The 21,404-nt window shown below is 41.8% G+C and overlaps 1 protein-coding gene across 21 annotated transcripts in view; it reads left to right on the top strand.

Annotated features, from left to right (window-relative positions):
* CSGALNACT1 (chondroitin sulfate N-acetylgalactosaminyltransferase 1) overlaps nt 1–21,404 on the top strand; it is a 330,167-nt gene that overhangs the window by 129,603 nt on the left and 179,160 nt on the right. For 12 of the 21 annotated variants that reach the window (XM_005606261.4, XM_070253309.1, XM_070253299.1 and 9 more), the window contains one exon: nt 21,302–21,387. The gene's annotated coding sequence lies outside the window, so the exon portion shown is untranslated. Of the gene's footprint in view, nt 1–19,344; nt 19,560–19,936; nt 21,007–21,301; nt 21,388–21,404 lie in introns of those variants that run through there. The other 9 variants (XM_070253295.1, XM_070253308.1, XM_070253298.1 and 6 more) reach the window with 8 other exon arrangements.

Here is a 21,404-nt window from a genome sequence, read left to right as displayed (position 1 = left end):
TCCTATTCACAGAATCTTTTGCAGAGCAACAGTTTTTAATTTATTGACTTTTTTTTTTATTAATCATGCTTTCAGTGTTTTGTCTAAAGATTTCTTTGCCTAACCATAAATCACAAAGATATTCTCCTTTGTTTTTTCCTAAATGTTTTATATTTTTACATTTTACATTGAGATCTAGGGTTCATTTTGATTTAATTTTTCTTTACATACGAGGTTTAGATTGAAATTATTCCTTTTTTTGTATATGGATATCCAGTTGTTCCAATACCGTTTGTTGAAAATGCTATCCTTTCTCCATTCAGTTGCTTTTGTGTCTTTGTAAAAAATCCAGTGGCCATACTTCTGTAGCTATTTCTGGGTTTTTAAATCTTTTCTATTGATCTAGACATCTACCCTTCTGCCAATACCACGCTGTCTTGATTACTGTAGTTACAGAGTAAGTCTTAAAATTGGGTATTGTGATTCCTCTAATTTTATCCTTCTTTTTCAAAATTGTTTTTAGGTGTTTTAGGTCTTTTGCTTTTCTGTATAAGTTTTAGAAGAAGCTTGTCTATATCTACAAAGCAGCTTGCTGAGATTACCGATTATTTCCAATGCTGTTTTGCGGTCTTCATTCTGTGTTTGTTTTGTTACCTCACTTTGCAGTTCCCACATTGCTGTGAAGCCAGAGGGGCTGCCGAGGTTCTTCACCCTGCTCCCAGCCCTTTTCAGTGGAGAAAACGTGGTCTTTCTTTGGAGCAGTTTCAGTGGGGTCAGTGACTTCCTGCAGTCACTTGGAGGTTGATTGCTCTAGACCGAGTGCCCACAGCTCTGACTCCCTGGTCTGTGGGATTCTCAGTTTGCCATCAGGCCTCCCTTCTTAAACCTGCTGAATCTGATCTCTTTTCCATACGTTTTTGTACTTCTTGAAAGGGATGATTTAGAATTTCACTGTTGCATTCCAGAGAGAGCATAACCGGTAGTATAGAGGCCCTTGGAAACCTGCTGAAAGTGCAGTTCCTGCACCCTGGGGCTGCTTCTTCAGTGGGTGTGGTGTGGGGCTCAGGACCCACGATTTGCAGAGACGCCTCAAGTGACTCTGATGCACGTGGGCTGTGGGCCACACTGGGAGCAGCCAGAGATAGTCAAGAAAGAACTATGGGCCCTGGCGTCAGATAGACCTGGCTTCAGCTCCTCACTTACTTGTCTAATAACTCTATGCTTCAGTTTCTTCATGTATAAAATGGGGATAATGGCATCTTGTTCACAAGTTTTCTTTTGGTTTAAATACAATGTGTGTAAAATTCTTGGCATTGAACTTGGTACCAAAATCAGTGAATGCTACTTCCTCTTTCCTCCTTAATAGGCTGTGAGGTTGGATATCTGTTTAAGGCAGAGGCAGTGTGATGGGTTGAACCATTTCACCTTCCTCCTAATCACTGGGAACGCTATACTTGTCAGTCCCTTTGCATTTCGGTAGGGTCCTGTGGCTGGTTCTGGCCAATGGCATCTGAGCATAACTGATGCCTGTCACTTCCAGGCTGGGAGGTTAAGGATCTGATTGACCTCCCTGTGTGCTCCTCTGCTGCTGCTAGCTGCGGGATACCCATATGACCACTGAAGCAGGAACCAGTAGCAGCCTGGATCCCTGAGTCTCCACTGGAGCAGAGTGCTCTGTTAACTACCTTAGATGGTGACTCAAAAGGGAGCTAAACTGTTGCTGTTTTAAACCACTGAGATTTGGGGGTTTTACAGCATCTAGTGTTAATTACTCCAATTAATATACTTTGGATGTTTAAAGACATAGTTATCTTTTGAATATGTTTGTTATAATATTCTAAATATTTTATTATTCACATGATTGACAGGAAATGCATTATAAAGCGTGCAGGCAATTTAGTAGCTGTAGCACGAGGAGAGCTTCATTTGTGATGAATAAAAATTTTTTTTCAAACTGGAATATTTTTGTAGCTTTTATCTATTTGTGGTTTTTATTTTTTATTATTTTATTATTATCTATTTTTATCTATGTTTTGTGTATAGATGTAATTCTCAAGTACCAGAAGGCAGGGCCCTTATCCAGGTGAAAGTTGAGAGAATAGTCCCTTATGGATAAGGACCATTGGGAGCCAGGGTGGCAGAAGGTACAGAGTCTCAGAGTATCTCCACTGTTGGCGAGGTGGTCCAAATAGTCTGGGTGGGGGTGGGCATCCTCCTGTTGGGGAAGTAATGCTGGGCACTGGAAGGACAGCCAAGGGTCTTTGGCACATAATTAACTACACCATTTCTCACTGTAAAATGGAAGAAGATCATTGTGTTCCCTGGGGTAGTTGCCCAGGGTCCAGTGCTAAGGTATTTAACCATTTGCCTCAAAGGACCTCCTGGACTTTGGATCAGGCGGAGGCCCCTCTTAGGCACAGACTCAATGTGTGGTCCGTTAATAAGAATGACGGCTGTCTCAGGTCAGCTCCTCGTTGAGGGGGCACATGTCTTCCCCACTTTCAGTGGATGGATCAGAAGACCCTTTTTGGCTTGGAGGTTTTCCCTCTGGAAGGATTTATATTTTAATTATCAGTTCTAAGTAGTTTTTGATTCATGAATTATTTGCAAGTTTACTGGTTAATAGCCAACCTGGGGATTTTCCAGTTCTTTCTATTATTGATTTCTGGCTTAATTTTACTATGATCAGTGAACCCACTCCATGCAATTTCCATCTTTAGAGATCTGTTGAGACGTGCTTTCTGGCCCAGCATGTAGTCACTTGTTGTAAACACTCTCTTTACTCCTGAAAATGAGGTGTACTCTACAGTTGGTACAGCGTTCAAGAGGGTTAATAGTATTGTTCAGTTAGAAAGATGTGTCAGAGCAGCTTTATGCTGCTTATAATAGACACTTCTTAAGGATATAGAGATTAAGTTAAAAGTAAAAAGATAGGAAAATTCATTTTTTTCCTGTTTATTCTATTAGCTCCTGAGAGAGGTGTGTTAAATATCTCATTATGATTATGGATTACCACTTATGATTATGTCTCCTTTTAGTTCCTTCGCTTTTTATTTTATGTAGTTTGAGGCCATATTATTACATGCATACAAAATACAGAATTGTTATATTAGTGTGATGACAATGATTTTTCCCTTAAAGTCTACTTTGATTAACATAGCTCTTCCAGCTTTCTTTTGGTTAGTGTTTTCATGGTATATCGTTTTTGTTTTTTTATCCTATTACTGTCAAACATTCTGTATCCTTATGTTTAAAGTGTGTCTCATCTAGTTTGTCATTCTTTGTCTTTTAATTGGGCTATTTAGTCTATTTGCCTTTAATGAAATCTATTTGGCAATTGATCTACCATCTTACTATTTGGTTTCTGTTTGTCCCACCTGTTCTTGTTTCTCTCTCCTCTTGCCTTATTTTCAACTAAGTCCTTTTTACTTTTTATTTTTCCCCTTTTCTCTTGGTTTGTTAGTTACATGTTCTTTTAGTGGTTACTTTAGAGGGGATAAAACATTCTTCTTTCACTTATTAAAGTCTAATACAAATTAGTACTCTTACCACTTCCTGGACAATACAAGGACATTAGAATACTTTAATTCCATTTCTACCCCTCCCAAGTTTATATGCTACTATTTTCATGTAATCTGAATAACTTCAAGTTAATAGATAGTAGTAAAATGTAGTAAAATTAATAGGAAGTAATGAATCTTGAATACTTAATATCTTTGTTTTTAATTTTAAGTTAAATTTATTTAATTATAAGTTTGTATAATTTATTTTTAATAATGGTTGTATTTAACAACCAGCTTGCAAAATTCCTGAAAATTTAATAATTATCTCTTGTGAGCCAATCTGATCTGGCTCAAGGACACCACTGAGAAAGGTCATGTCTTAGAATGGTAACCAAGTTTAATAAAGATAATCCTTGGAATTACAAACAGCATCCTCACATGGATATTTATGATCCCTAAACAATAAAACAATAACCTCGTCTTGTCAAGTTGAGCAAATAGGGGCACATTGCTGCTGCTGACCTGGATGAAGGAGTTGGAAGGAGTTTGTGTGTGGGCAGCAATGAGCACCTGTGTGGAGGAAGCACCGTATGACGCAGGCTACTGTGCGTTTCTTCCAAACTCTGTATTCATTGGTGGTCGTGTTGTAGCTTGCTGTTGGCCACGTTGGACTATTTACTTCCTGGGAGTATTGACTATATATTAGGGTGAGATTTATTGTTTTGTTTTCTAGATTTAAGAAAATGATGAAGAAAATTGCAGAGTGAAATTAATAGTTTCTCCTCTCTGTAGCATTACATCGTGAATAGCGCCAAAAATTGTGAAAATATTCTTTTAATATTCAAAAACAGCGATCTGACTCAGCAAAAAAATTCACTTTTGCCATTGATAAGTGAGTAATGTGTTGTCTTACTCTCAGTGACAAATAAAATATCAAGAAGCACTCATGTTTGAACTACACTCATCTGTCAATTGCGACCGTGGGTTTTCTACAGATACAAGAACTTGGCAAAAATCAATGAATGCATTGGTTATATGGAATTCAGGATAAAGAACATTGTCTATTTTATTATTATTTGTAAATTGTGTACTAATAGTCTATATCAGTAAAATTTATCATTAACTCATGTCCATGGATATAGATATGCTTGCAATTTTTTTTCCCGGGGAGCAAATCATTGAACAGTTGCCGGCACACCACTGACTCGTTCCTCCAAGACTGCAGTTACAAGCGTCCTCATTGTATCTGCTGACTTCCCTAAGAATCCTGGGATGAAAGTTAACAATTTTACTGACTTCAATACAGCAATTCCTTCTTTATACATTTCTTTATTCTATGAGGGTTTCCTAGAACTTGGACTAGTGATCGTCTGTCACCTCTGGCAAAACTACCAAGACTTCAAGGATGTTTTTTTTTTTCAAGATTGGCCCTGAGCTAACACCTGTTGCCAATCTTCCTCTTTTTTTTTTTCCTTCTTTTTCCTGAAGTGCCCAGTATGTAGTTGTGTATTCTAGTTGTAGGTCCTTCCGTTGTGCTCTGTGGGCTGCTGCCTCAGCATGGCCTGATGAGCAGTGCTGTGTCTGCACCCAGGATCTGAACCAGTGAAACCCAGGCCCGCCACAGTGGAGCATGCAAACTCAACTACCCGGCCACAGGCTGGCCCTGATCTCAAGGTTTTCACAAAATTTTTACAGCTTTTCTTTGTAGTAATTGAGTTTCTCCATTTACATCTTCAGAATACAGAATAGATAATTCCTCTCCTTTTGCCCGAATGATTTTTCTATTACTGTGTCTTCACCTTTTAAGCTTTTACTTCCCAGAGTTCTTCTGACAGATTTGGGGTGTGGGAGCATCTCGCGGTCTCCATGTGAGGACCTTGGCTCCTTCTGACGACCCTGCTTGAAACTGAGAAGCAGCATCTGACGAGAGCTTGAAGTTGCTCCCACCAGGGTGTCGATCCTCTCTTTCTTGTCCAATAGCCAGAACTCAGGATATCTAAACAATAAAAGCTAATATTTTAAATTTAAACAAATCCTTCTTTTCCAGCCCTGAGGAGTCCTCTGTACTATGTAATAAAGTGATCATTTAACAGGTGCTCATTCTCCTGTGTCAGCCTCCTGATTAACCTCCTCAGGTAGGTCCCATCATTCTCCTCGTTTTAGAAATGAGAAAATTGAGATTTAAAAAGGATAACTTGCCCAAAAGGTTTCAGGTGGCCAGGCTGGGATTTTTATCCCAGGTGGCACCTCTGGTACTCTAATCACTATTTATGCTGTGACTCATCGGCAGGTCTGTGTCTCTCAGGTAACCTCACTGACCTCTGCTTCCCCTTCTATGGTAGAATTGACTCAATATTCCTCAAAATTTAAAGTCTGAGGACAGGGCCATTTTGTCATTGTGACATGAGTATGAAAATGATTCAAAAATGTTTTTTGAAAAATAAGAAAGTTAAAACTTTGAATAGACTCCTTTCTGAAACTCACTCCACGTGAAAATGACCAGGTCCCAACTGCAAGCTGAGATGTCTTCAAACCTGTCCCTTGTATGGCACCGGCCCTCCTTGGTGCAGGCTTCCAGTCCTTCTCAGTTGGGTAAATGCTGGATCCTTCTGGTTGGTTCCACACCTTGGGTCTTCACCTCTCCAGCCCAGCCTCATCACAGCACCACACTGAACATTCTAAAACATGCATATGACTATTTCAGTTTCCCACTTAAGTTCCCTTAGTGGCTCCATGGCCTTTAGGACGTGGTCCTTCACTCAGCAGAGGTTCCCAGCCTTTCCTGTCACCTCACCTGCTTCCGCTTTCCCACAGGCATCTGAAAGTCCAGCCAGGTTAAGCTCCTTGCAGGTCCCAAACTCTGCCCTACTCTCTTGTGTCTGTGCTTTTCCCATGGGCGCCCCTGTCTAGACTGCTGTTCTTCTGTCTTCCATTTCTTCCCTCGTCTGCACTCCCACCTGCCTTTCGTGACTCGAGTGTGAGTCTGATTAGCCTAATCTGACGAGATGCTCTTTCCCTCTGCTCCCATAGCACCATCCGCATGCCGCCTCACACCCCGTGGCCTTCTGAATTGTGGAGAGTGGAGGAACAGATAACCTGGGGGTCCTGCGGTCAGGGACAGAGCCCCGTCGTAGGACTTGACCCTGTGCAGGCACTGGGTGCATTCCTGTTGGATGAATGAGAGGGGAGAGGTTTGCCTGTTCCATCACCTGCCCTCCACTCCGTTAACAATTTCCTTTCTCCTTCAGAGGTAAAGAGTTCACTGAGGAGGAAAATGGGTGGTGGTGATAAGTACCTTATGTAAATCCAGCGAGAAGGAAAAATTCAGAAGAGATTACAGATGCAGCTGTGCTAGGAAAAAGCGCTAGTTAAGAACATGGGCCAGTCACGTCACCTCTAAACTGTGGTTTCTAGAGAATAGGAAGTTGGTTACCATGACTTCTAAGGTTCTTTTAGGTCTGTGAACTCCGGCTGTGCAGTCACACTTGATAGCTATTGTATTATAATTTTTTGGTATATATTGTGCAAAGATACAGAACTTCCTGAAAGATCTGGAATCTGATTATTTCCTAACCATGATAGTGAGTACAAATCTCATTTTAAGCATATAGAAATATAATGACTTTTATTGAGTCCCTCTTTTAAAAGCTTGTCTGTTCTTCCTTCAAATTGTTAAATAAATGACACGTTAACATAAATCAGTACAATTTTATTTTAAGATATCTTAACATGTCAAAATATATACATCAACATGAATGTAAGTAATTCAACGAAGCTACTTTGGGAGACTTTTCCCACGAGGCTGCCTTCACTTAAAATATTTTTGGAACTTCGTGTTCAGAATTATCTTTGAGCACTTCACATTCTTCTTTCTAACGCTGGCAAATCTGTGTCTTTGTAGGCCCTCTGTTTTTTTTTTTTAATGGGGAAAAATAGAGGCCAGCCCCGTGGCCGAGTGGTTAAGTTCACGCGCTCCGTTTCAGCAGCCTGGGGTTTCGCTGGTTCGGATCCTGGGTGCAGACATGGCACTGCTCATCAGGCCACGCTGAGGCAGTGTCCCACACGCCACGACTAGAAGGACCCACAACTAAAAATACTCAACTATGTACTGGGGGGCTTTGGGGAGAAGAATAAAAAGAAAAGAAGATTGGCAACAGTTGTTAGCTCAGGTGCCAATCTTTAAAAAAAAAATAGGGAAAAATAGCATAAAGAAGTAACTAAAGTAGCTCTCTAATTTAACCAGAGCAGTATTTTGGTATATTTTTTCTAGTTTTAAAAATATCTCACATGTGTATTTTATTTAAGACAAATTGAGATCCTCCTGAATACACCTGTATCTTGCCTTTTACTTAGATGATGGGTACATTGCTGTTCAGTAAATATTTTTTAAAACATGACTTTTACTGGTTACATTTTTTTCCATCATATGCATCCATACTGTATTGACCATTTTTCTATTGTCTTAATAGCAGTGTACAGATGTGTCTATTTGGCTGTACCCTCAATGATAAAGGTATTATCATTAAAATATATTTGCCTGTTTGATAAGTTAAACTATTTCTTAAAAGTGGAATTTTTTTTTTTTAAAGATTTTTTTATTTTTCTCCCCAAAGCCCCCCAGTACATAGTTGTATATTCTTCGTTGTGGGTCCTTCCAGTTGTGGCATGTGGGACGCTGCCTCAGCGTGGTTTGACGAGCAGTGCCATGTCCGCGCCCAGGATTCAAACCAACGAAACACTGGGCCGCCTGCAGCGGAGCGCGCGAACTTAACCACTCGGCCACGGGGCCAGCCCCAAAAGTGGAATTTTTATTATTAGTGAGGTTGAAAGTTTTCACATATTTTCCATCTTGTTAAATGTTCTTTTGCCTCAAAATCTGCTTTGTTTGATATAAATATTGCCGTCTAAACTATCTTTTCATTTGTATTTTCTTAATACATCTTGCCCTTCCTTTTATTTTAGATTTCTGGGTCATTTGGTTTTAGGCTTGTCTTATAAACAGCATATAACTAGATGTCGAGAATCTTTGTCTTTGTTGGAGATGTTTAACCTGTTCACATTTATTGTCATATTTGATAGGTTTGATCTTTTGTCAATTAGAAAACAATTTCGATTTTATATGCTTTTTTTTCTTCTCTGTGCTTTTGTTATATGTATTATATTTTTATTTTCTTTCTAGTGACTTGAAAGGCACACATCTAGTTTTTATTTTGTTCTTGCTAATTTTATAGTTTTTAAAAATAAAATGGTTTATTTGATTCAAATTAGCTCTGAAAGTTCATCAAAAAGGGCGTGTTCAAAAGAAGTCATGAGCAAAGGAGCATTATGGGACCGTGTCTGCCCTCTCAGTAGACCACTCTGAAGGACTAAACTCATTTGATTTCAAGTGTTGATACTTTTGTGTGGAAAAGATAGTGTTTTATAGTAAGGTCAGCTTAATGAGCATTTCTTCACCAATTTGACGGCAATCTTTGGTTACTTCAAAGCTCATTTAAAACAAAGATAACAGTAAAAAATGTTTACCTGGGCCCTTTTTCTCTGTTATGCACTCTGTCCTCTTTGTCGTGCCTCCTATGTCTTTTATGTAAGGAGTGGAAAGCAGCCAGCCAGCGTCCTGCGAGGGCGGCAGGGTGTGGCAGAAATAGCTCTGAATTATTAGATCCTGCATAAGTCACTTTCCTTCTGGGCTTCAGTTTCCACATCTGGAAGTTTAAGAGGTTGGAACACATAATCTCTGAGGTCACTTCTAGTTTTCAACCTTCTGTGATTAAACAGAGTTTATTAAACACCTATTTGCATAGCTTCAGTACCAGATCCTGTATAGAATGAGAAGCACAAAACCAATCTATGTTTAAAAAGTAAGAAAGGAAAAGATGTAAGCTGAGAAAAGATTCTATGTCTTGATCCGCATGGTGGTTCTATTGTGTCTACGTATGTAAAAGTTCATTGAGCTGTACCTTTAAGATGAGGGCACTTCGGTCACTTTACTTGTGTATTTTATACCTCAATAAATAGGGAAACTGAACCAAAAAAGAAAGAAAGAAAAGCAGCGAAAAGAAAAACTGACAGAAATTTAAAGGTTGTGATTATGAGGCAGAATGGGGTAATGGAAAATCCACAGCAAGTAGCTCATGAGTTTGAATCCTCTATTATCCTATAATATATATAATCTATATAAAATAGTGAGTTTGATTTCTATAATAATCCAGATATTAGCCTTGAAGTCTTGTGTACATTATGTAACCTTCCGAGACTCAGTTTCCGTAGTGAAAATAAAATGTGTGCTTTCCACTGTCCGAGGCAGTCAGGGTAGTGAGTGAGTCATAGGCAGACGAAGCACCGGGCGTGTAGTAGGTGATCAATACATATTTTTAAAAAGAGGCAGTAAGAGTATTAAACAAATATATGACAGATTCTAAGAACTAAAAGACCTTACATCATTCTTTTGAAACCACCCCAACATAAATCAAACCCAGAAAGCCCAGTGTTAAAGAGACTCTGAGGAAAAAACGAGGCTCCTATTTTTCTGGTGACATGGCAGATTGGTAATACCTCTTTTGGAGAGCCACCTGGAAATTTATCATAAAAATCTCCCAGCCGATTATGGTCTTTAAACTATTAATCTCACTTTTCAGATGATAGCCTGAGGAAATAGCTTAAAAAGGAAAACCAAAATTGCTTTATTTAAAAATGCTTGACCCGGTTGTAATAACGGGTGGGGACAACTAGCTGGAAGATGGGTAATTAAACCGTTTTGCGCGCAATAGGAGATCGCTCCATATAAAATGGCAGGTCTGTGGACTAAGTAGATATATGGAGAATTTGAGCAAAAAAATTAGAAAGTGGTGTGCACAGAGTGAACACAACTGCAAGAAAACCTCTGTCTGTGCGATGATGAAGGCAGGAAATGAGCTTTGTAAATCTCTGGTTCTATGTGGGAGAGGGGTGGTCTGTACTTTAATTTTTGGTTTATTATAGTATAATGATTGCTAAATGAGTCAATAAAAATAAAGTAAAAACATCAGTTATGTGTTCTGAGATAGCTATGAAAATAGAATGTATGAAATACAGAATAAAAATGGAGAGCAGAGGGCTGGCCCCGTGGCCGAGTGGTTAAGTCTGTGCGCTCCGCTGCAGGCGGCCCAGTGTTTCGTTGGTTCGAATCCTGGGCACGGACATGGCACTGCTCATCAAACCATGCTGAGGCAGCGTCCCACATGCTACAACTAGAAGGACCCACAACGAAGAATATACAACTATGTACTGGGGGGCTTTGGGGAGAAAAAGGAAAAAATAAAATCTTTAAAAAAAAAAATGGAGAGCAGATATATTGGTAGAGTTATAGACGAGTAGACATTATCTTCCTTGTGATTTTTAAGTTTGCCCCACCAGTGCATTTGCAAAGTTGTTATGACACTTGAGAAATGCTTTTCCCAGAAATAATTTTCAAGTCAGTTAAAACCCCAAAATACAGAGATGAAAATTCATGAGAGAAGTTCTTCTCAAAGCTATCAAGTTCCCCGTCAGCTGCATTTTTTTCCAGCTACTTTTCCTTCTTTCTTTTCTTTTGTGATAAAGGAGAAGGTTTTATAGATGTTGAAATGGTTTACAATTGCCTTACTTAGTTGCTCTTATTTTTTATGTCTCCCCAAAGGGTCACAAAATCTATCATTTAAAAAGAAAAAATGATGTGTTTTTAGTGCAAAGAGAGAATAGCCACTTTTGAGAATGACAGGAACGGAAATAAATGGAATCTGGCATTTGTAGCCACAGTATAGGAAGTGCTTGGGCTCATGTCAGGTGTCAGAAGCTTCACAGGGAAAATGGAATGAGCTGCGGACTGGGTGGTGGGGGTGCTTCCTTTCACCACCCGAAAGCCCGAATCAACTCTTCAGTGTTTTTGAAGTGAAAAAATGGGTAGCATGCACAGGACAACATGGCAGGCCCTGGTTGAGGGACCCTCCTTTCCTTGGGCCTTCCTTTAGGACTGCTCCTTGGGAACAGATCCCTTGTGAAAATAATGGAGGAATTTGCTAGTTTCGGAGAGGGAGGTGTCCAGGTGTTTCAGGAGATGGAGTCTTGGTATCTGAGATGTGTTTGGTTCATGGAAAATTTTTGACCCAAGTTAAAAATGCAAGCAGTGTTCCCCAAAAGAAAAGTGGCAGAATCACAGAACTGGAAGGAGTCTTAGAAATCGCTTAGTCCAAACCCTTAATTTGAGGAACGAAGAAACAGACCCAAGGAGGAGAAATGGCTTGCCCAAGTTTACAGTCATTGGTGAGCACATGGCCAACGCTAAGTCTGTCGATTTCTGGCATTATTTTTCCTGCTCCACCTACTAAGATTCCCTTTACCTTCCACTATCGCTTCATTACTGACCTTTGCTGCATCTACCATGCAAAAGATTAGCCTTTAGACTTAAAAATGTAGCCCTTTAATGCACAAAGGGTTCCTTTAAGCCTCCAGAGGTGTGAATCAGCAAGTCACGACCTGCAGCCCCGTTCCAGGGTCCTGTTTGTCTGGCAGAGGGAGGGAAGTTTCATTTCAAGAACTTGACTCCAGAGTCACAGCGCCTGGGTTCATATCCCAGCTCCACCACTGGAATGGTGGAGGACATTAAGCAAGTTATTTCACCTCTTTGAGCTTCGGTGTCCTCCTCTGTAAAATGGAGGATCATAATACAGCCCATTTCTTAGGCTCCTTGGTTGAGGATTAATGAGATAATCCACTAGACTGGGGCCTGGTTTACCGTAAGGGCTCAATAAATGCCAGCTATTGTTACTGCTATTCTGAGGGTAGTTAGAACCATTTCTGTCAAAAGCCTTGAGGAAATAAGAGCTTTTTTTATTTTTGAGGGAGGGATGAATATAGTCTAGGCATGGTCCTTAGCTGCTCAGAAAGCTTTTTCTGGATTATGAAACCTCCTGAACTTCCAACAATGAGAAATCTTTCACGGGTCTAGTTAGTTGACTTTTTCTGTACCTCTTCATCCAGCAGCTATCTTAATTATTCCCAAATTTGACTATTCCTTATCTTTAAATTTTTTCCCTACTTTTGTCTCACTACTCAATAATTTTTATAGCTTTATTGAGGTATAATTGATATACAATAAGCTCATATAGTTAAAGTGTGCAGTTTGATTAGTTTTGATATACACATGAAACCATCACCACAATCAAGATAATGAACATATACCTTACCAGGAAAATGTTCCTGTGCTCTTGGTGCCACAATCCTGGACCTTCTGGTGCCTCCTGGCCCCTTTCAACCTCCACCCCATCCCCAAGCAAACAGTGCTCTGCTAGAAGTTTATGTAAATGGAATCATACAGTATGTTTTCTACTTGTCTGGCTTCTTTCACTCAGTGCAATTATCATTCATGTTAATATGTGTACCAATAGTTAATTCCTTTTTGTTGCTAAGTACTTCAATTGTTTTTTCTTTGTTCACTCCTTACCCCTGTCTTGCTTAACTGGCTGTGGTATGGAGTGAAAACAAATCTTAATGATTTTAAAATATTTATGGTTTAAATACCTGTGCTTCCTGTTCTTATTTTCCGTTCATTGTTATCCAGTGTACATACTAAACAGCATCCAGCAATTGTAGGTTCCCTGAGAGTAACACCCGTTTACATTCTGTATACATATTTAAAAAAATGATGTCCATAAGCAATATACTATTTATTTGAACATTGAGATTAAAATTTTCTTCTGTCTCCTTGGCTCTCAATATTAAAAAAAAAGCATCCTTCCATTGGCCCAACCCAAGGAATTGATGGAAGAAATTCAATTATATAAATATTTACCCATAGTTTTCATTTTCATGGTGAAAGATTTGTTCTGTTAATGTTAGTCTTTTTTTGAAAATGTGGACAGTATGTTCTCAATTTACTTGCAGCTGGAGCGTAACATGAAATAGACTAAAAAATTGATACAGCAAAAGTAATGCATTTGCAAGATAATGAGAGATCATTTGGGAGCAAGTCCATGTTTGTAATGACTTTTTACCAACGTCAAAATATCTCTCAACTATTGACATTCCTGCATCTGGGAAGGAAGAAGATAAAAATTACCAGTGAAAATTCCTGTTCAAGTTTGGTGAAAGATTTAATTTCTTCATCTGTCACGGTGTCACGAGCCCTGTGGATACTGTAGCTCAAGCCTCAGCACCAGAAGCACAGAGCCTTGGCAGTGCAGGGGGTAGAATTTAGCCAGAAGGATTTGTAAAGAAGCCAGAGGAGACAAACTTTACCCATTCTGCGCCTCCAACTGGTGTTCTGGGCAGTTGTCCTGACTGCTCTCCTACCTGAGAAGCCTGGGAATGCAGTGATTTAAAAACTGAGCCCGGATTGGAGATGTATATACTGACCTGAAAGATGCCACGAGGATTCTAGTAGCAGATAGATTTTTATGTGGGACAATAAAAAGTCAGTGTGGTGTCTGTAGTGGAAGGTAACTTGGAGATTATCTGGCTCAAACTTTTATTTTACAGGTGACTAGCTCAAGGTCACATAATAACTCAGTGGCAGAACTGGGACTGACCTGGGGTTTCTGAACCACAAGCTCACGCCCTCTCAGTGTTGCTGGTGTTCTGCTGGGCTGGTTCATGGGTGTGTAAGGTGTTAGAGGGCATGATTTGTTCCTGTTGGGATCCCCCACACAGGGCGCCCTGTTGCCTGGGACATTGCATCCGTGAGCAGCTATTCCCCTTGAGCATTGTCTTTTCTGGGGGTGAGTTTGCTTTGTTGAATGGAGAGTTGTGCTTGCCTGACTTTACTAACCAGCTGTGTGAGAGGTGGCATTTGGTTAATGGACAAATCCATAGTTTTGATTGTCAAATTACCCATTATCAACTAGTTTGGTAAAATCTTTATACTCAGGAAGGCCATAATTTAAAGTCTTACAAGAACTTGTATTTTTTTTTTGCAGTGTCATTTTATTTATTTATTTGTTTATTTATTACGTAAGTTTCAGTTGGACAGCCATGTTACAATTCGACATCTGTGTACACTACAAAGTGCTCACCACCACAAGTTTAGTTACCCTCCATTGCCACACAGTTGATCCCTTCACTCATTTCGCCCACTCCCCAACCCTTTCCCCCTGGTACACACTAATCTGTTCTCTATTTATGAGTTTGTTTTTGTTTTTTTTCAGATCCTACATGAGCGAGATCAGATGGTGTTTGTCTTTCTCTGTCTGACTTATTTTACTTAGCTTAATACCCTCAAGGTCCATCCATTTTGTTGCAAATGGCAAGATTTCATTCTTTTTATGGCTGAGTAGTATTCCATTGTGTATATATACCACATTTATCCATTCATCTATCAGTGGACACTTAGGTTGTTTCCATATCTTGGCTGTTGAAAATAATGCTTCAATGAACATAGGGGTGCATATATCTTTTTGAATTAGTGTTTTGGTGTTCTTCCGATAAATACCCAGAAGTGGAATTGCTGAATTGTTTGGTAGTTCTATTCTTAGTTTTTTGAGGAATCTCCATGCTGTTTTCCATAGTGTTGCATTAATCTACATTCTCACCAGCAGTGTACGAAGATTCCCTTTTCTCCACATCTTCTCCAACACTTATTTTTTGTCTTTTTGATAATAGCCATTCTAACAGGCGTGAGATGATGTTTCATTTGATTTGCATTTCCCTAATAATGAGTCATGTTGAATATCTTTTCATTTGCCTATTGGCCATCTGAATGTCTTCTTTGGAAAAATGTCTATTCAGAATTTCTGCCCATTTTTAAATCAGGTTGTTTGTTTTTGTGTTGTTGAAGTGTCCAAGTTCTTTACATAGCTTGGATATTAACCCTTTGTTGGATGTATGATTTGCAAATATATTCTCCCATTTAGGAAGTTGCCTTTTTGGGTTTTTTTTTCCTCTTGAGAAAGATTAGCCCTGAGTTAACATCTGTTGCCAATCTTCTTCTTTTTGCTTGAGGAAGAGTGGCCCTGGGCTAACATCTGTCCCCATCTTCCTCTATTTTGTATATGGGACACTGCCACAGCCTGGCTTGATCAGTGGTGTGTACGTCTGCCCCGGGATCCGAACCCGTGAACCCTGGGCTGCTAAAGCAGAGCGTGTGAACTTAATCACTATGCCACCTGGTGGCCCTGCCTTTTCGTTTTGATGATGGTTTCCTTTCCTGTGCAGAAGCATTTTAGTTTGATATACTCCCACTTGTTTATTTCTGGTTTTGTTTCCCTTGTTTTTAGAGTCTGATCTACGAAGACATTGCTAAGACCGATGGCCAGGAGCTTACAGCCTATATTTTCTTCTAGGAGTTTTATGGTTTGAGGTTTTACATTCAAGTCTTTAATCCATTTTGAGTTAATTTTTTTGTGTGTGGTGTAAGATGGTGATCTAGTTTCACTCTTTTGCATGTGGCTGTCCAGTTTTCCCAGCACCATTTATCGAAGAGACTCTCCTTTCTACATTTTACATTCTTGGCTCCCTTGTCGTAGATGAACTGACCTTATATGTGTGGTTTTATTTCTGGAGGAGCTTGTACTCTTGAAAGCTCCTCTCCCCTCGTCTTAACATCTAAGTCTAAATGCTGTCCTCCGTCCTCGTCATTGGTGCAGCTTGTTCCCATCTGTAATCTATCTTCTTATACATAGGGATTCTTAGTGGGGGTGGGGAGGCAACACGTAAAGATCCTCCTCCTTCGCTGAGAGTCACTGACTTAGTCCAGTCCCTTTCTTCTACAGGTCTGGAAACAGAGACTAAGAAGTTATGGACTTGTCAAAAGTCTCACAGCAATGCATTTAAGATGATGTCCAGTCAGCTTGGGCTGCTATAACAAAACACTATAAACAGAGTGGCTTGTCAACAGTAGGCATTTATTTCTCACAGTTCTGGAGGCTGGAAGTTCAAGATCATGGTGTCAGCATGGTCGGGTTCTGGTGAGGACCTTCTTCCGGGTTGCGGACAGCTGACTTCTTGTATCCTCTCATGGCAAAAAAAGAGCTAGCTAGCTCTCTGGCCTCATTTATGAGGGCACCATTCCCACTCTTGAGGGCTCCACCCTCATGACCTTATTACCTCCCAAAGGCCCCACCTCCAAATACCATCACATTGGGATTAGAATTGCAACATATGAATTTTGGGGGAACACAGCCTTCAGTCCATAACAGACGAAAACCCAAATTTATGCACAGGATTAAGTGTAGCAGATCTTTCGGAAACACTGTTCATGGCTCATTAGCATCTGTTATGGTATCCAGCATATGCCGAGCGGCTGCAACATCTGATAGAGGCAGGGCTGGCCCAGAAGAATTGACTGGGAGAGAGTGTCTAATAACATGAACAATTGCATGTGAGTGTAACTGTGGCAGCGCAGACTGTGTGCTGGAAAGTGGCTCTCTTTTTGGAGGTATATCAACCATCTATCTGTATCTTCACGGATTTAGGAGAAAGACTGTGTTATTGGTCTCACAACCAATGGCATAATGAGCAATTTAGTTTCTTTCCAAGAGACTAGATATAAATCTGATCCTCTCCAGTCCAGTTTAGTCTGTCTTTCTTTTATGCTCTAACAGCATATTATTTGTATCTCTATTTAGCATGTGAGTCATTCCATTCTCCATCACGTTAGTGGTTCACATGTTGATAACGGAAAGAGGGCTGAAACAGGGAACTCACAGGACCCCACTGCCTAGCTTGGGAGGCACTTAGGAAATCTTTGGGAAATAAGGAAAATATTATTTGATACCCTTTAAGATGTTTATAGACCCATACATTTTAAAAGAGATTTCAAATAATTTAGCAACTAATTTGTTCATAATCTTGGTAATCATGCTGATAGTATCTGACATTATCCCCATGTATCGAAGTGAGAAATTGAAGTGAGGAGATTGAGTGACCTATAAGAAAGAGCTATCTTCTCATTTAGTCTGCTTCTGTGCACACTAGACCAGGACACAGAGATCCTGTTTTTCATTTCACAGAGTAACAAAGAGCAAACATTTTAGGGGAAAAACTCATGACTTTTAAAGTCAGTTGTGCCCTAAAACACTATTTTCAGTAAAATTATTTAATGTGGAAGGAATGTGGTCAAGAATTTAGTAACGTGATTTATAATGTGTAGCATCCAAGGGCATTTTCTTTGCTGAAACATATTCTTGAGATAGATAATTTTAGAATTTGGCTGCACAGTTCCTGACCCTAGGGTCTGCTCCGTCGTCCAGTACCATAACATGAGGGACTCCACTGATTTATACAAATAAAAAACATTATCATCAAGATTGAAAAACATATATATTATTATCCGCTTATGCACAAAGAAAACCTCACCAGGCAGCTTTCGTAGGCAGACTCCTGCCTGGTCCCTGCCGGACCTTAGCGCTCTCCATGTGCTGTTTAAGGCTGAGGCGAGGGCGCTTGTTAGTCTCCCTTCTTATTTTGCACATTTCAGGGATCAATGTGTCTGACACATATGTGGTCTAGATGGATATAGATTTAGAGATTGACATTTATGAAGATGAGGAAGCCTTGGGACTTACGGCACATGGATGGGTATTGTCCCACCATTGGACCAATTGGGTTTTTGAAGTTCTTTGTAAATGAAAATTCTGGGAACTTTGACTTATTAATTGTACATCTAATGGGTTCCTAGATTGTTAAAATAGTATTGATCTCAGTGTACTCATTTTCAACAGCTCTTTTCAATAGTTGATTTTTCGTAGTCTTCTTTTAGCCTGATTAAAACTGACTTATTATGGAGTACTGCTAATTGACGTATGTCAAACTCTATGACTGTGGGAGTGGGGTGGGGCAGACTTCCCAACCTTTAGAACCCCAGTTGGGAAATTCCCACAACCCAAGCGTGTGACTTTTCCATGGACGTTCTCCCGGCCACTCTCATGCACATCCTGCCTTCTCTTGCCCACTTTTTACCGTAACTAAAACTCATGAAGCCACAGAAGCCCCTCCATAATCCTTACCCTCTATGCCAAACTGTTGAGAACACCCTGGGCCTCAGATGCCGGGAGAGGAAACCTCAGGCCGGATACAAGCGTTTCAACCACGGGATGGTGTTGAGAACTGTGTTCTGAATTGGACAAAGCAAGGTGCTAAATCTGCTCTATATGCCTGCAATTGCTTTCCTGGATTTAGCTTTATTTTTAGCACGTTCTTACTGTCTATTTCTTTGATACTCAGGAAGACCTGTCCAAGAGTGTTTTTGTCACTGTGATTTCTTAGGAAGGATGAGGGATTCAGGAGATTGAGGAGGGACTGTGTTCTCAAGGCCTCAGTGGCAGCCTTTGGACGCTGGCGGCATATCTGCCAGGCCACCACTTGAATGCAGTGTCAGCCCTATAGGCCTCTGCTCTGTTAGAGAACCACACATGAGGACAAGTACTTGCAGGTAACACAGTGCTGCATGATAGAAAAAGTAAAGGCTCGCTTTCCTTTATCTTTTGAGAGCTTCGGTTTTGATGTCAGAAAAATCCTGGCTTTACCGTGTACTAGTTGGGGAAGTTTCTTAACACATTTGAGCCTCATTTTCCCCGTTTGTAAAGTGAGCATCTTAACGCACATATTCATAGCATTGTTGCGGGGATCAAATGAGTTCACGCGTGATGCAGCTGGCACAGCGTATGGCACACGGTGGTTGTGCAGTTGTGTTCCTTCCCTTTTTTCTACTAGGGGATGTGCCCGGTTGAACACACCCGGGTCTCTTTTGCATACCGTGGCTCACCTGCAGTGATTTTCCAGGATGCTAGCTCCCCTTCCGCCCTCATCTCTACTGCCCGTCTCGTCTCTTTCCCTTTTCGTTGCTGGTTTGAGATGACTCCCTTCTTGGGGCACATGATGTTGGGAACTGCTAATGAGACAGTGTATTTCCCAGATCAAGGGCCAGGGTCTGAATGAGCGCTTTACTGGGAAGAGAGGAAAGAGCGGAGCCGTCCTGTGGCTCTTCACCTGCGGTTCGGCGCTGCTGGGACCCGGCACTTGGAGGCTGGATGAACGTGGACTGCGGTGTGTGGAGGGAAAACTGTGAGCGTTCCTCTGCAGGTCGCTGCACTGAGAAGTACCGATGAGATTGTTGATGATCGTATGGAGGTATGAGCTGGCGGTCTCCTTAGTTTCATTATTAAAACAAGTGTGGTTTTGAGGGATGTGGATTTTCCCCCTTTTTATTCAGATGGCAAAGAGTATCCATGAAGGATGTCAATAAAGACCACATCAGGGATCTAGCCTCCGAAGCTGCCCCCTGCATGCTAACAGCGGAAAAGAAAACTGAAGTGGTGAGAATGAGAATGTGAGACTGGGGGCCAAATTAGAAACTCCTTGCAACTCCCGGCCTGCGGGTTCTGGAGTAACGTTATTTCTTGTCAAGGATGGAAAACAGCTCGGGTTCAGGTCCAAGTGATTATTCCACTTTGGCATTGCTGCCTTTCTGCCAAGTGCAATTCCGTTCAGACAGAGATTAATTAGCCAGGCAGAGACGGAAGTGGGTTGCGAGAGCGCCGCCGAGAGAGGCGGCCGCGCCCACCTGCGGCCGAGCGCGCCGGGGGCCCGAGGGGCTCGCCGCCGGCCCGCGCGCTGTCCCGCAGACCCGGTCACCTGTGCGAGCGCGGGGACAGACGGCCTCCGAAGCTCCGCGGCGACACACCTCGCCCTCCATAGACGCTGTTACTCTCAGCGCCTCGGAGAGGAACTTCCAACTTAGGTGAAGGAAGAGACGAAATGGGACAGAGGCCTCCAGTCTCCAGGAGGCCGTCCCGGGGAGAAGGGGACCGCGCCTGCAGCCCCGGGCGGCTCCTGTCTTTCCCTGGGCCTGGTCTGCCATCCCGACGCTTGTGTGCCTGCGTGCAAAACGGAAACAATAGTATTTATTTTCTTCTATTACTTGCACTACAAAGACAGATGAGATAAAATCATGCAAACTGCGTCAGGGACCTGAAGACACGTTAGGAAGCTTCTTTACAGGAGGGCTTAGGCCCTTCCCGGAGTACTTTCCTTGCCTTTGCCTCGAGAGTGTTTTGCTTGGCCCTCCTTCCGCGGCTGCCTTCGTGGACGCGTGTGTCCCCCGGTGGAGTTCCTTACGGGCAGGGCGGCTGCGGCCCGCGGCGGCGCCCGGCCGTCCTCCCAAGGCGCCCGCTGGGCAGGCGGTGCGCGCTCGCCGCCCTCCCCGCCCGCGCTCCCGGGCGCGTCTGCGGGCGCAGCAGCAGCCTCGTGCGGCCCCGAGCCCCGCGCGCTCGAGCCGGGGCCGCGTCCCCAGAGCCGGGCTTTGCTGGCGGCCTCCGACCGTTTCTAAGCGTGTGGACCTTTTCCTTGCCTCGGGGAAAACTTCAAGAGGATTTGCTGTTTTTTGACGTTTCACTGCGTGGAAGCATTGGGGAGGGCGGGGAGTGGAGACGCTGACCACGGGCCTTTCGCAGGGGGGCAGCACTGTCGCTCCGGACCCCAGCCTGGGAGCCTGTGTCTCCGGGGCTGACGGAGCATCCGAGGCGAGGAGCGAGTTAGGGCCGGCGCGCGGGCCGCGGGCACGGTTCTTTATTGCGAGGTTTGCTGCTTTTTGAGTTCTTTTTCAAGTGACTGCGACCCTGCCTTGCTTTTACACACAATTCTACATGGCTTTCACCGTTTACTTTAACCTTGATTCTATATATGTGTGTTTTTAACAAATATTTTGTATTTTACCCATTAAACTAGGGAGGAGAAAATATCCTGCTTTTGGGGGCAATACTTTGGATGAATTGAATTTAAATCCTAAATGACTTAAAATTTTACCATTTTGTAATATCTCCTACATTTAAGACATGGAAATTCACAGGGGCTGTTTCCTATTTTTATTTTAGATTCCTTTCCATTCTGAGAAGCCAAGGTATTTTCGCCCGGTGGAGGAATGACGTAGTTCCATCCTAATCTTGTCTTATACTTGCAGGTAAGTGAGTCAGTTGA

Source organism: Equus caballus, chromosome 27 (assembly GCF_041296265.1).
Source record: "Equus caballus isolate H_3958 breed thoroughbred chromosome 27, TB-T2T, whole genome shotgun sequence".
In the NCBI taxonomy this organism is placed as follows: domain Eukaryota; kingdom Metazoa; phylum Chordata; class Mammalia; order Perissodactyla; family Equidae; genus Equus; species Equus caballus.
This window is presented reverse-complemented; position numbering and strand designations above follow the sequence as displayed.